Source organism: Silene latifolia, chromosome 9, assembly GCF_048544455.1.
Source record: "Silene latifolia isolate original U9 population chromosome 9, ASM4854445v1, whole genome shotgun sequence".
Taxonomy (NCBI): Eukaryota; Viridiplantae; Streptophyta; class Magnoliopsida; order Caryophyllales; family Caryophyllaceae; genus Silene; species Silene latifolia.
Window position 1 is genome coordinate 13723298 of NC_133534.1, and position 14513 is coordinate 13737810.

At 31.5% G+C, this 14513-nt stretch overlaps 1 long non-coding RNA gene across 1 annotated transcript; it reads right to left on the reverse strand.

Moving 5' to 3' along the window:
- Positions 1 to 1466: 1466 nt before the first annotated feature.
- On the reverse strand, positions 1467 to 2555 carry LOC141602434 (uncharacterized). Its single transcript, XR_012524443.1, has 2 exons — positions 2383 to 2555; positions 1467 to 2134 (listed from the first exon to the last, which is right to left on the reverse strand). It is a non-coding gene; the product is annotated as an uncharacterized LOC141602434 (long non-coding RNA).
- Between the last annotated feature and the right edge of the window lie 11958 nt (positions 2556 to 14513).

Genomic DNA, 14513 nt, shown 5'->3' on the forward strand with positions numbered 1-14513 from the left:
ACACGATACGATATTTAATTGGGTCAGGTATGAGTTAAAGGGTTCGTGACCCGCTTACATGTGACACAAACACGAACACGACATTTGCCAGGTCTAGTCCAACCAAACAAATATAAGGGGGTGTTTGGCCAAGCTTTCTAAGTGCTTTTCTAATTGTAAAAGTAGAAGTTAGGCCAAACACTATAATTTAGGGAGATAAAAAACTATTTTTTAAAAGTCAGAAGTTAATAAAAAGCTACTAGAAACAGAAGCACCAAATTGATGCTTCTGCTTCTACTTCTCCCAAAAACTCTTAGGATTATGGAAACTAAAAAAAAAAACAAAAAAGCAGTAGTAGGCCAAACACATCAATTTGTTAAGAAACTACTTTTACAAAAGTTAGGCCAAACAACCACAACTTTTTCAAAAAGTAGTTTATGAAAAAACTCATTCTAGAAAGTAAAAGCTATTTCACATAAACTAGGCCAAACAACACCTAAAACAACTATGAAATTTAAAATCCATTTCCACATTGGTATAACATCTAATTCCGTTCCATCGCCCAAAATACAAAGTTGCCTAGTTTCAACTAGAGAACTTCCCTTTTTTTTTTTTTCAACTAATGCCAATACTTTTCTAATTAGGATCGGAGTACTCTTCTAATAATTAGGAAACTTTCCCTACGTTCCTCCTATAAATACTTTACTCCTCCGTATCTATTAACACCAATATTCATTCATCCATCTTACAATTAGTCTTCACCTTAATATTATTAGGTCATTCGTCTTACCTCAGCCAACAAATTACAACCTCGATCATAAACATGATGATGATGGAGTGTTCAAGAGATAATCCCTTTTTCTTGTTATCTAATCTCATGGATGATAATGCCTCTAATATTTACGACGACATATCATCGTCACTACTACTACCTTTGATGAAGAGTACTCCTAAGGATAATGGTCATGTTACCTTGAAGGTCAAGCAACGAAAGTACCCTAAGAAGAAGCATCATAAAGAGGCTGTTGCCTCGGAGGTGGTCGTCGTCAAGGAAGAAAAGGACAACAATGGGAATAATCAAAGTGAACCCGAGTTGAAGAAGCAATCATCGTCAAGATATGAAGATGGTTTTATTGATTATGATAACGGAGAGGACGAATTTTGGTATGGCTCTAGTGATCGCAAGTTCGATAGATGTCTTGAAAGAACAAGATCAAAGACAGCTACTCTACGACGAAAAGCCTCGACTAACCACATTACTGCAACGGCCAAACTAAACAAAATTATAGCTTAAAGCATACGCTACAAGATTAATATCCCTGATTAATTATTTCAGTAAATTTTAATTTGTTTTCAACATGTATCGATTTTAATTAATTAGAGTGTCTTATATTTACTAGATTATGTTCTAGTTATTTAATTTGTTTCATTGTAACTCCTTCCGTTTCTAAAATACCTTTTACTTATTACTATGAAAGTAGCATTACGATTTACGTATGAATTTCGTTGCGTCTCGAGACGTACATACATGGACTGACTGAAATTTCCGATAAGCAAACCTAAGCTTATTAAAAAGAGCATCTAAAAAGCCGATCTAAAACTCCCCGACTTGAAGACGTCAAGTTAGGCTTGCGTCGTTCAATATAACTTAAATGACGCTTCAATGCATCCTTTTCCGCCACTAATCGACTTACCTCTTCTTGCAGCTTACTTATCAACTCTCTTTTCGCATCGTTTCTTCTCACCAACTCCAATTGAAGCTCCTGATTCGCTTCTACAAGTTTCGTAAATTGTAATTTCATAGAATTAACCATCACTATTTTCTCTGGCTTATTACTCTCATTTAACGTCGAGTTTTCATCTACGTCTTCTTCTAATTCATCAATGTCGGAATGTTCTACGACTGATTCCACAACTGATTCCGGTTTCTCATCATTCTGCGAATCATCCCAACTCGTTGAAACAATTATCTTTTGTTTTGTCGATTGCAAGTGATGATCGTACTCCTCTGCTAAGGAGTAATATGATGTGCAAAGTTCCTTAACTAATTCTGTTATTGCTTCTTTTCGGCTGTTATATGTTTCTACATTCTGTGTCGAAAACCAATCATCGTCTTCTAGTAGATTCGTAACTTCCTTCATTTTCTCGCTCACCCCTATAATAACAACGACAATTAATATCCTAGATTCGTCCTTGACAAACAATACAAATAATTGTGTAAGGCGGTTTTACATAAGTTTAGCCACTGAACGCTACAAACAATTATAGCGTTTAGTGGCAAAACTGTGAATCTTGACTCCGTTACTAATAATACTCACGATTTTCCTACATCTCGAAACAAAATTTTATTTGCTATGGATTAATAACATAATGAAATTGAAAATGACGAGAAAATAATGTTACCTAAGATGGTGGCTTGAAGCCATTGAGATTGCATGGTGCAATTGCTTAATTTATCTTCAAATGCTTCAATAATTTCCATGGTTATACTTTTCAATAAATGATGTGTGGAAAAGAAGAATAAATTCTGAAAAACCATAAAAAAAATTCACATTAATTGTGCAAATGTTTGTGGAAAAGTTCGGTTTGATCTCTTCATGTAAATATAGGTAATCACTAAATTTGAATGGAATGAATTTATAATTAGAGCCTTTAATTATGCTAAATTTCCGTTAATGTGGATTTTTTTTTTTTTTTTTTTTTTTTTTTTTTTTGTTGTGACGAGAGAACCCAAGCCGCTACTTTCGATGTGCACTAGGTAAACTCTCGGGTGTACGTAATAGCCTGCAAACCACGTATATTTCTTGCTTCTTTTTTTATTTGCCCTTTGGAGACGGTAGGAATGAAATTCGATACGTATATTCAACTTTAACTAGTTTTAAACCCGTAAAATTCACGAGATTATGATTTAATTTGTTTATAAAGAACATGTTCATATCAATTTCAAATTTAGTAGTTATGATTTATACAAAATAATCTTTGGAAAAGTAAGAGTAAGGATTTAGGGTTGGATATAAGTTTAGAAAATACTTCGTGTTAAATGGTCTTAAGAGCACCCACATTGAAGAGGATGATGCATCCTCTTAGTACCTTCTCTCATCTAAGAGGATGTCCTCTTCAATGTGGGATCAATTTAGACATCTTCTTTGAAAGAGGAAGAGGAAGACTTCCTCTATTTTTAGAGGAAGTACAACCTAGGCCCTTGTGCCAATTAGTCATGCATTTCCACAATGTGGCATATAATTTGTTTATTTTTTATTTTTTGGTCATTAAAAATTTAAGAGAGGATAAATAAGAGGATGGAGATAGTGGGAAATGAGGTGTCAAAAATATAGAAGGAAAGAGAGGAAATAAGAGAAAGATAACATACTCTTCAATGTGTATGCTCTAACTCCTTCCCCGGCAAAGCTATATGGTCTTAACTCTCTCTGTCAACACAGTTCGTGGCTCTGAACGGCCTCGGTCGCGAACTCCGGCAACGTGGTTCGCGAACGACTCCAGTTCGGGTACGACGAACCTGGTTCGGGGATCGGGGGTCCGAACTCCGAATCATTTAATGTAACCTAGAGACAAATTTTACTCGTTTTTGAAAGAAAGCTGGTTTTTCCAAGTGGATAACTTGCCTCAGATTCTAAATTTGCCTTGAGACTTTATCAACATTAGGTTGAATATCATCGAGGACTTGTAAAAAAGAGGATAGCCTAGGTATAAGTCAAGGTTCAAGGAATTCAGCCTAAGACCGATTCAAACGAAGAGGCACGAGCATTTTTTTTTATATTAAGTGAAGATTTACTTACTTTCGAACGAAATGGAAACAAATGATGTTTAAATATATTACTTTATAATTAACTAGTTTTTGAGCCCGTGCACTGCACGGATGGCAACGTAGAACTTAAATATATAACTTTTGGAGTGAAGATGTAAGGTTAATCAATCAATCAATCAATCAATCAATCAATCAATACTATATATTAATTCTAGAAACCAAGGAACTTCAATGTAATTAAAGAAAGTTATACAAATTAATTATACTATATAGTTTTAAATCACTAGCACCGTGTGATGGACCCGATTAAGGGTTCTCAATGCAAATATTATATAGTTTGGGTTAAATTAAATTATATATAAACTTGGTAATTTTCCTAAATATGGTCAATTTCCTTAAAATAAAATAATTAATTAAGATGATCAATTTCAAGGAAACTAAAAGAAAGAAGATGCTTAACGATTAACTATATTAACCCTACTATTTTCTACTTCTCTCTAAAAAAAAACTCTTTCTAAAAATCCTAGCCTCCATCAATTATACGGGGCTCCCATCGATCATCAATCGATGGTAAGCCCCAAAATTGCTTTATTTTTCAATCAATAGTTTGCAATCTATTTTCCTTTATGTTTTTGTTTAATTTCCGCTTTCGTTTTTGTTGTGTCTCTCTTTCTGAGGGCTCCGTCCCCGTCTATCGGTGGTGTCCTTCTCTCAGTTTGAGAGCTTTCGTTTTCTGGTTCATTTGCAGTTTTCTAATAAGTCAGCAGAAGATCAGCGTTGTTATAGATCGTTATATGGTTTTACATATTTTGTCCGATTCATGGCTACAATCAATCACGTCAGAAGAAATGGATACTCGTCAAGGAAGATTCGGAGACCCTCTGATGGATGAAAGCCTTTTGCGGCGAATCGATGATAGAGACTCTGTTGCAGTGTTTCATTCTTTGAACAAGAATTTATTTTCTATGGTTGTAATCGATTTGTATCCGATTGAGCTTGGCATTTGTTGTAGATGTCGTATGACTTTTTATTAATGATAATGATCTTTTCTCAAAAAAAAAAAAAAAAAAAAGAACATGCTTAGTAATTTTCCTAAATATTTATAGAAGACTAGAAGATGGTCAATTTTTTTAAAATAAAATAATTAATTATTATAAACATGCACACTTATGGTATTAATTATTATCATCATAAAATTATATATTAAATTTAAATTTATGCAATTTTATTAAACTTTATAGTTTATTAGATTAGATGTATAGAAATATTAATTACTTAACATACCAAAATATAATAATTAGGTTATAAATAATTCAAGTTAGATTCCATAATATATAATATTGCATAATTCTTTCGATATGGTTTAATGCATATATGTAATATATTTATATCAGTATATAATATTGCATAATTCTTTCGATATGGTTTAATGCATATATGTAATATATTTATATCAATATATAATCCTCTTAAAATTGCATGCCTAAGTAGGAAAAGTAATTTCGTCAGTAAATAAAAGAATTGTAGTAACATTGGATATAGTTATATGATAGTAATCACTCATTTGAATAGTAAAAGTAACAATATTATCAACGAGATTAGTGAGAGTGGTAGAAACAACAACGGGAGTAATGAAATAATCAATATTAATACGGCAGTAGTGAAAGTAACAATAATTATTGCTGGAGTACTGAAAGTATCAATATTAATGCGACAATAGTGACAGTAACAATAATTATGGCGGGAGTAGTGAAAGTAACAATCATTACGGGCAAGTAGTGAAATGTTATTGCTATTGTTTCATTAATAAGAGTAAAATATTAATAGCGGGAGTAGTGAATTTGTCTCAAAATTTATTTCATCGTAATTTTAGGATATGTTATAAAAAATATATTAATGATAAATTTGTGGGGTATACGACTTTAAATAATTTTATTTAATGAAAACAAATATTAATGGTGAGTACAGGTAGCCCGGGCGATCGGGCACCAATACTAGTTCATTAGTATTTTGTGATTTTTTTTCTTTTCATCTTGTTAAATTATATGAGTTTTAAGGGAGATTTACGGTTATTATTTTGTCTTCTCAAATGTTAATTATATTCATCTTAAGAATTAAAATTCTAAAATTTGATTAAACAGTTATCTTTATCTATCTTTCCTTAAAGGTGTTGCTTTTTTTTTTATGTATATGATTTATTTAATCACTTACATAATTTTTCACTTTACTTATCTTATATTAAAATCCAAATCATTTAATTCTCTCTTTCAACTTTATCAAACCACCACACCCGTCGCCATCACCTAACCACCAACCAACCTTGACCCTTACTCTCACCAACCCTAGCCTTCCCCCATCTCCACCCGTCCCCTTTCCCCCTACGTTGTGCCATACTCTCCCTTCCTCCAACCGCCACTTAGACCCTTCATCCTCCCGCTCTTGCTCACCTCCCTCGTCGATAAACTTAACCAACCCCCCTCGCCAATCTAACCATCCAATTCCAATGCCCAACACATGAACCTCTTCACAACCGTCATCCCAACCACCCATTACCGACCCTTCCTCAAGTCCTATTCATTTGTCCACAACCTCTCGCTCTTCCCCAACACCCCTCTCCCGAGACACCTTTCCCCCCTATAAAACTCTAATCCCCTATTTAGTAAATGAATAGGCAACCTTACAAATTTTCTCTCCAAAAAGCATCTTTCTAAATAAGGTAGCTAATAACAATTATATATAAATTAACTAAGTAAGGTAACTAATAATTATATAATTTATTTCATTAACTTATCTTTTCAAAAAAATTAATCTTTTCATCAAATTATATTTTTTTAACTAACCCCAATCTATAATCTTTTAATTAAAATATTTTAATAAAAAAATTGTATCAAACTATGATTTACTAAATATTTTACCGATTCTATTATTTGAGAATGACTTGACTCATACTATGTATAAAACAACATATAAACCGTTTTAGTTACTTTTGAGACACGGTATAAAAAAATATTTACAAAAATACATTTCAACATGCTACTCAATTCTTTTAATCAATTTTCAATTTCAACTTTTTAGTTCTCAAAGCAAAATGCAATCATGAGAAAAATTAAAAACTAATGAGATACCACTATTATATATCTAATTTAGTATAAATCAAATAAACTATATAAGCCGTGCATTTAATGCACGGGGTCTAATCTAGTTTGAAGTAAATAACAAAATATTTTTTGAACCTTAATTTTAAAATTGATACAATAAAGTGATAAGTTGATGCTTTAGGATTGAAAAAAAAAAATATTACTTGGTCAACTGTTAATTTGGGTGCATAATTATTGAATTTGCCTACAATTTTTTTTAAAAGAAAAAGAATATGAGAAAATGATTTTTTTTTTGTTTTTTACGAGAATGGTAAGTGCTACAAAAATAATGAAAAAAATAAATATCAAAAACCAATCGAGTTTTGAATACCATTCAATTACATTTTTGTTCTTAAAAGACCTTTGGTTTTTAATACTTTTCAGTATTGTTCACCGTTTTAAATGTACGATCTAATTAGTGTTTGTTGGAAGTACTGCAAAAGGTTAGTAATGTTGTCTAGATACATTGCATTGTAGAGAAGCCTTACATTACCTCGTAAGAGAATCTCTACACTCTCTCCACTAAATGCATGTTTATAACCCCACTAACTCCATGTTTATGATAGTGGTTATGCCTCTTTATAGTGTTAATTAATCACTATAAATATGAGAAGGATGTAGTCATTTGACACACACATCTTCCATATATCTCTACTACTTCTCTATGATAATTTTGAGCATACCATATGAGTTCCAACTCCTAATGGTTGAGTACACAACTTTTAGGAGTGTTGTGTGACCTTGGGGGACGACGCCTATATCGATTTGTACCGTAGTCGGGCGATTTCATTTCTCATCCAGTGGCCTCCATACCACGACACAACAACAAATATTCTCTAATTATATCTTCGCCCCAATAGTGATACTATATTTCCAACAATTGAGAAACGAAATTTTATCGCTATTATTGTTGTTGTGTTCATTATTTTTGTCATTGGAATTATTTATATTGGTCAAAAATATTGTTCTTCGTGTATAAGAATCAGGCGGCGGAGGGTGAGACATCAGTTTGGTATTTTGGCCATAACTCGGTCTCTAGAGCTTTGTTTGAGGCGTGTAAGATGGCGTTGGAAAGATAAGAAAAAGGGCTACAACTTTGTAGTTGAAGCCGTGAGCATACTCGGTCATGTACCATCCTTAAAATGGACAACAATATCATGGTAGTATGCTGAAAGTTTTTATGAAGACTTATAAAAGAATGGTATTATCTATAATTTTATTGCTCAATTCCATTCTTGTGGTTAAGGTATGTTCTCGAGACTTTCCTTTAAAAATATTTATGATGATAAATATGAAGGTTTGGTCAAATTATACATGCCTTAATCGTTCGTATGTTTAAGCTACTACTTTATTTGGTATGATATGTCTATAATCTTGGCAAAATTACTCTTTGATAATTGATTTCAAGAATATGTGAATGAAATTATTCCAAGATTTTTGATTGACATGTATAGCTAGAATGATGAAGTGTCCAAGATATTGTTATGTGTACAATATGTTTATTAATCAAAATATTTCACACATTTGGATTGGTTATTTAGTTTTGATTATGAGACAGACTAAAATTAATATTTGAGTTATGAACCAAATGTGGGGATTAAATATTTTTTTTCTAAATTGATATAATATCTTGGAAATGTGTGACAAAAATTGGAAATGATTATTTGTCAAAACTTCATAAAAGTAGATTATGGAAAATATTATTTGTCAATGACTATGTGATTCAAAAAAAGTTGAGATTATGAATGAATGAATAATGTGTAAATTTTGTTTGAACGATTATGTTTGTCACTAATTTGTGGCGTGACAACATGTGGGGGAAGACGTTCAACTTATTTGATAAATTTATTCATCAAGTTTAGAGTTGATATCTTATAATTTGTGAAGAGTATGTATATCTTTGGTTGTGGGGGTGTAGAGAAAATGATAATCGCATATTTTATACGTGACTAATTGAGCCAAAATTAGAAGTATTAATTTGTTGGATAATGGCTATGTCAATAAATAATGGTTGCGTAAGGTTCAATTATTTATGTTACATTTTGCTTACACCACACTATATGAGATTATGATGATTGATTTTATGTTGGTAAGAAGTCAAATTCTTTTTTGTAAAATATTGTGGTTTTGCAAAGAGTAAATATAAGTGAAACAATCATCGAAATTCGTTGTTTTTTAATATAAGAATGATGATGTATATAGAGCTTTTAGTAAATAATATGATTTTGGGTGCAAAATCACAAACACTACGTGTATGCTTTATTCTATGTCAATAAGAGAAAATAATAAAGAATATTATTTGTTCTTTTAAACGACATGAGAGTGGAGCTCTCTATTTAATTAGAACAGTGATGTTAATGAGTTATAAGAGAATATGTTTTGACTATTGTGAGAAGTCTAATATTTATAACAATTGGTCTCCCTTGTGACGGGTTACCATTTGTGACGGATATTTTGTGAGATAAAATGGTAACAAAATGGGTTAGTGGAGAAAGGGGACAACATGAATAGTGTTACAGAGAGAGAAAAAGTGGGTACTTTATGAGGTAAAATGGTACCCGTCTCTTGTTTGTGACGGATAGTGTCTGTCACAAACAAGAATTTGTGTATTTATAATTATAGTTGCTTCAATGTAGCTTATGCAGCTAAGTACATTTTGTTTGTGTATTCATTACCAAAGTTATCATTCACATTTGGTGAAGTGCCTAAGGTGCAATATTAAGAATTGCATTATGTTGGATATCTAGAAAGATATTGGATCGACCAAAAGGTAATGACGATCGACAAGGTGAGATCTATGGTGAGTACTATACATTTCCATCTTTAATGGTGACTTTGTTTTAAGTCTATTGAGAAGACTATTATAACCTTGTCTATTGTGTAAGCATATTATGTTACTCTTAATCTTGCTGGGTAAGATGCGGGTTGATTGTGAAGCTATTATTAGCTACTATTTAATTGTGAGGGCATGGAGTTTTGCGTAATGTTTATCTTTAGCATAATGCTAATATCAACTTAATAATGCTAAAATAATGTGTATAATGACTTGCAGATTTACACATTTTATGTAGATTTGAGATTTGAGAAAGTTGATTGAGAATAATATGCTCACAAATTATTATCTTTGTGAAATTTGAGTGGAGCATATTTAAGCTAATGAACTAAGAAAGAAAGAAGTCCTAAAATTGTCGAGGGGATTGGGGTAAAAGCCTATTAGTTGAGGAATTTATGGTGGATACCGGAACTTGTTATGCAAGGGTGGTCTAACGAAGCCATAGATAACTCATACTTGTGTACACTTCCCATTCCTATGACATGTACACTATTTTGGAAGGTTAAGCATATAGCTCTTAATGGTCTTATAGCCCAAAATTGGGTGGTCCTTGTGAGACGGACTTTATGAGATCCCCGTAATGATAGAGGTTAAGATATTTCTCTTAATGAATCTATATCCCTTTATTTGGGTGGTCCTATTGAGAAGGACTTGATGGATTCACCGCAATGTTGAAAGGTTGAGCCTTAGAGCTTTTAATGAATCTATATCCCTTTATTTGGGTGGTCTTATTGAGAAGGACCTGATGGATTCACCGCTATGTTGAGAGGTTGAGCCTTAGAGCTCTTAATGATTCTATAGCTCATGCGTGAGTGATTTATATGGAGATAGACTTGTTGGAATCACCTACGTGAGTGTGAAGGATTGGCCTCCTTCTATGAGAGACTAGGCTATCTCTCTAGAGCACTCGTGAGAATCCCAAGGTTCATTCGGCCATAAATTGTTGAATTGTATCGTGGAACTCGTCTGGAACTTAAGGTGAGATATGTGTTTGGAATTTACCCCGGAGTCTAGGAGTTCAAGATTCGTTCACTCTCTAGGTGATGAAAGAATTGTTCCATTTCACTATGTGTTAATTCAAATCGAAAGATATTAATGCTTAAGTATCAATTCTTATTAATATGCTCAGAATTTTGTCTATCATTTGCATTAGCGGGGGATTGTTGGAAGTAATGCAAAAGGCTAGTAATGTTGTCTAGATACATTGCATTGTAGAGAAGCCTTACATTAACTCGTAAGAGAATCTCTACACTCTCTCCACTAAATGCATGTTTATAACCCCACTAACTTCATGTTTATGATAGTGGTTATGCCTCTTTATAGTGCTAATTAATCACTATAAATATGAGAAGGATCGGATGTAGTCATTTGACACACACATCTTCCATATATCTCTACTACTTCTCTATGATAATTTTGAGCATACCATATGAGTTCCAACTCCTAATGGTTATGTACACAACTTTTAGGAGTGTTGTGTGACCTTGGGGGACGACGCCTATATCGATTTGTAAGGTAGTCGGGGCGATTTCGTTTCTCATTCAGTGGCCTCCATACCACGACACAACAACAAATATTCTCTAATTATATCTTCGCCCCTATAGTGATACTATATTTCCAACAGTGTTTGATTTGTTTTTTTCCTAATATGACATAAACATACTTTATTTTTATTTTTTTTGGGATATCGAATTATATATTTGAGTATATTTTACTCTTTAAATCTTATTTTGTAAGTATTTCCCAAATGAAAGGGAGTAGGGCATATTTGTTGCAAGAAAGTCATTCTATAATTAAGATGATTATATTGAAAATTTGTTGTATCAAAAGATCTGATTTCAAAATCCACCCCATTGAAAGTACGACAAAATCATTCAATCAATATAAACTGAATTAAAAGGAAAACACAAAGCATGATAAAAAAATAAGACGGAAACATTAACATATGAAAATAATTTGCTGCATTAACTATCATATGTGGAGAATAAGGATTGAGCAATGAAATTGATGCTTATAGTTTTTACCAGAAAATCTAAAATACATATTCTTTAAACATTTACATTGAGTATTTTAAATACTCATTTGTTTTAAGTAACCAAACGTTGAATTCAGACATTTTACAAACGGTCAAATAAAGATTTGTTTTCGCTAATAAAAGTTAATATAGTTGTATGTAAAATGTTAAAATATACATTATCTGACTGACATAATCTCAAAATTGAAGTAATAAACTATCTTAGTAGCAATTACGAAATTACTAAGATTATATTTTAGGATGTTATTATAGAGTTGGGAATAAGATATCTCTCCGAGATAGAGTTCCGCTTAATCTTAGGAAGTAAATATATTAATATTATTTAAAATTGTTAAATTAGTAGTAATTATTCAACATATATTCAGTTGTCGTAATTAACTCGTAAGGCTTAGTGATTGAGTGATGCAATAAAAAAAAAAGGAAATTAACCAAGTGATGTTAGTCTAGTGGTAGTCGGGTTAAACCTTGAAACTTGCAGAAGTGCAAGAGTTGAGAGGTCTCGGGTTTGACTCCCAGCTGGGGCGATTATCACTTGGCCACTGCAGCCCCCAAAAGGGGTGGCTTACATGGTCCATGTGGTGGTGCGGGAATGCATGGACCCGGGGGGATTCAATCCCCTCGTCATAAAAAAAGAAGGAAATCCTACAATAATGGGAATAAAAGTAACGTATAGCCCACAAGGGTAGAGTCTAGTGGTTAAAAAAAGTAACGTATAATATTAGTGATATGAATATATGATGACCTATTCAAATTGCAGTGATTTTATACGGAGTAGATAGGAAAAATTTTCAAACTTAACTAAAAGATAGCATTCGAATCTAGAAGTTACACGTGGATAAATGCTTTTGCCATTGACACGTGACCTTCGGACTTCAGCTTTAATATAATATATGATCCTACGTTATATGTTAAGGACAATCACGTACCTGAGTAAGAGAATTGACGTTTACTTTTATAAACAAAATGTTACATCTCAAAAAGAATATTATATCATCATATCATATGTTATATTTAACTATATTTGTTTGACTAAATTTTTCATTCATTTTTGACAGAGAATTATTATTCTTAAATATCTTTACCTAAATTAAGTAGAGTTGAATTACGAAATTACAAAGATTATATTTTAGGATGTTATTATAGAGTTGGGAATAACATAGAGAATCCACTTAATCTTAGGAAGTAAATATATTAATATTATTTAAAATTGTTAAATTAGTAGTAATTGTTCAACATATATTCAGTTGCCGTAATTGACTCGTAAGGCTTAGTGATTGAGTGATGCAATAAAAAAAAATGGAAATCCTACAATAATGGGAATAAAAGTAACGTCCCGCAAGTGTGGAGTCTAGTAGTTAAAAAAAAGTAACGTATAATATCAATGATATGATGACCTATTCAAATTGCAGTGATTTTATACGGAGTAGATAGGAAAAAATTTCAAACTTAACTAAAAGATAGCATTCGAATCTAGAAGTGACACGTGGACAAATGCTTTTGCCATTGACACGTGACCTTCCGACTTCAGCTTTAATATAATATATGATCGTACGTTATATGTCAAGCACAATCACGTACTTGGGTAAGGGAATTGACGTTTACTTTTGCAAAAAAATTGTTACATCTCAAAAAGAATATCATATCATCATATCATATGTTATATGTTATATTTGACTATATGTTTGACTAAATTTTTCATTCATGTTTGACGGAGAATTATTATTCTTAAATATCTTTACCCAAATTAAGTAGAGTTGAAATAGGAAACAATCTTACCAAAATATTTTACTAATATTAATTCTTCATAATTTGTTATATAGTGATGTCATTTTAATACCGGAATATTCTACTGTAATATTCTACTAAAATATTCTACAGAAAAAATTTCTACTAAAATATTCTACAGAATAATTCTACTCATTATTAAATCTTCCTAATCAATATATTGTTAGTTTATGATTTTTCCTTAAATAATTCAATTATAAGCTAAGATCGCGCCATTTGTTAGTCTTATAGTTTGACTTTATATGGAATAAAAATATTTTACGTGATTGTCTCTACATTTATTTTTATTTTTTTAATTTACGTCTTAAAAAATCAGCAAATTACACGTGGCGTATAAATAAGTGTTGACACGTGGCGATCAAAGGAGCTGATGGTTTCAGCTTTAATATAATATATGATTTTTTAAAATTTACGTCTTAAAAATTTAGCAAATTACACGTAGCGTATAAATAAGTGGTGACACGTGGCGATCAAAGGAGCTGGTGGTTTCAGCTTTAATATAATATATGATTAATCATCCAAATCATAATTCTTAACCCATTTAGCCTTGAATCCTTTTCATAAATATATAAACTTGATATTATGGTGAAACCGTTTTCCATATTTGTGATACATACATTGACAAACTAGTACACATCTATCTATAAATATAATAAAAAAAGACAATCTAAATCATCATATTTCACCATTCAACTATTTAAGAGCAACTTATCAAGCCACATGACCATTTTTTATTTTGAAAAAAAAAATAAAAAGAAAAATGAATTTGTAAACATTGAATGCAAATAACTAGCATAATAAATATTAAATTTTGACCTATTTAACTTTAAAATAATTTAAACAACAATCAAAAATTAAGATACTTACTAAAATTTAAATTTCTAATTATCGTTAGAATAAGATAAAGAAAAAAATACATCATTCTAATTTAATGCTATGAGAAACTAATGCATTTTTGTAAATGTTAAATGCAAATTA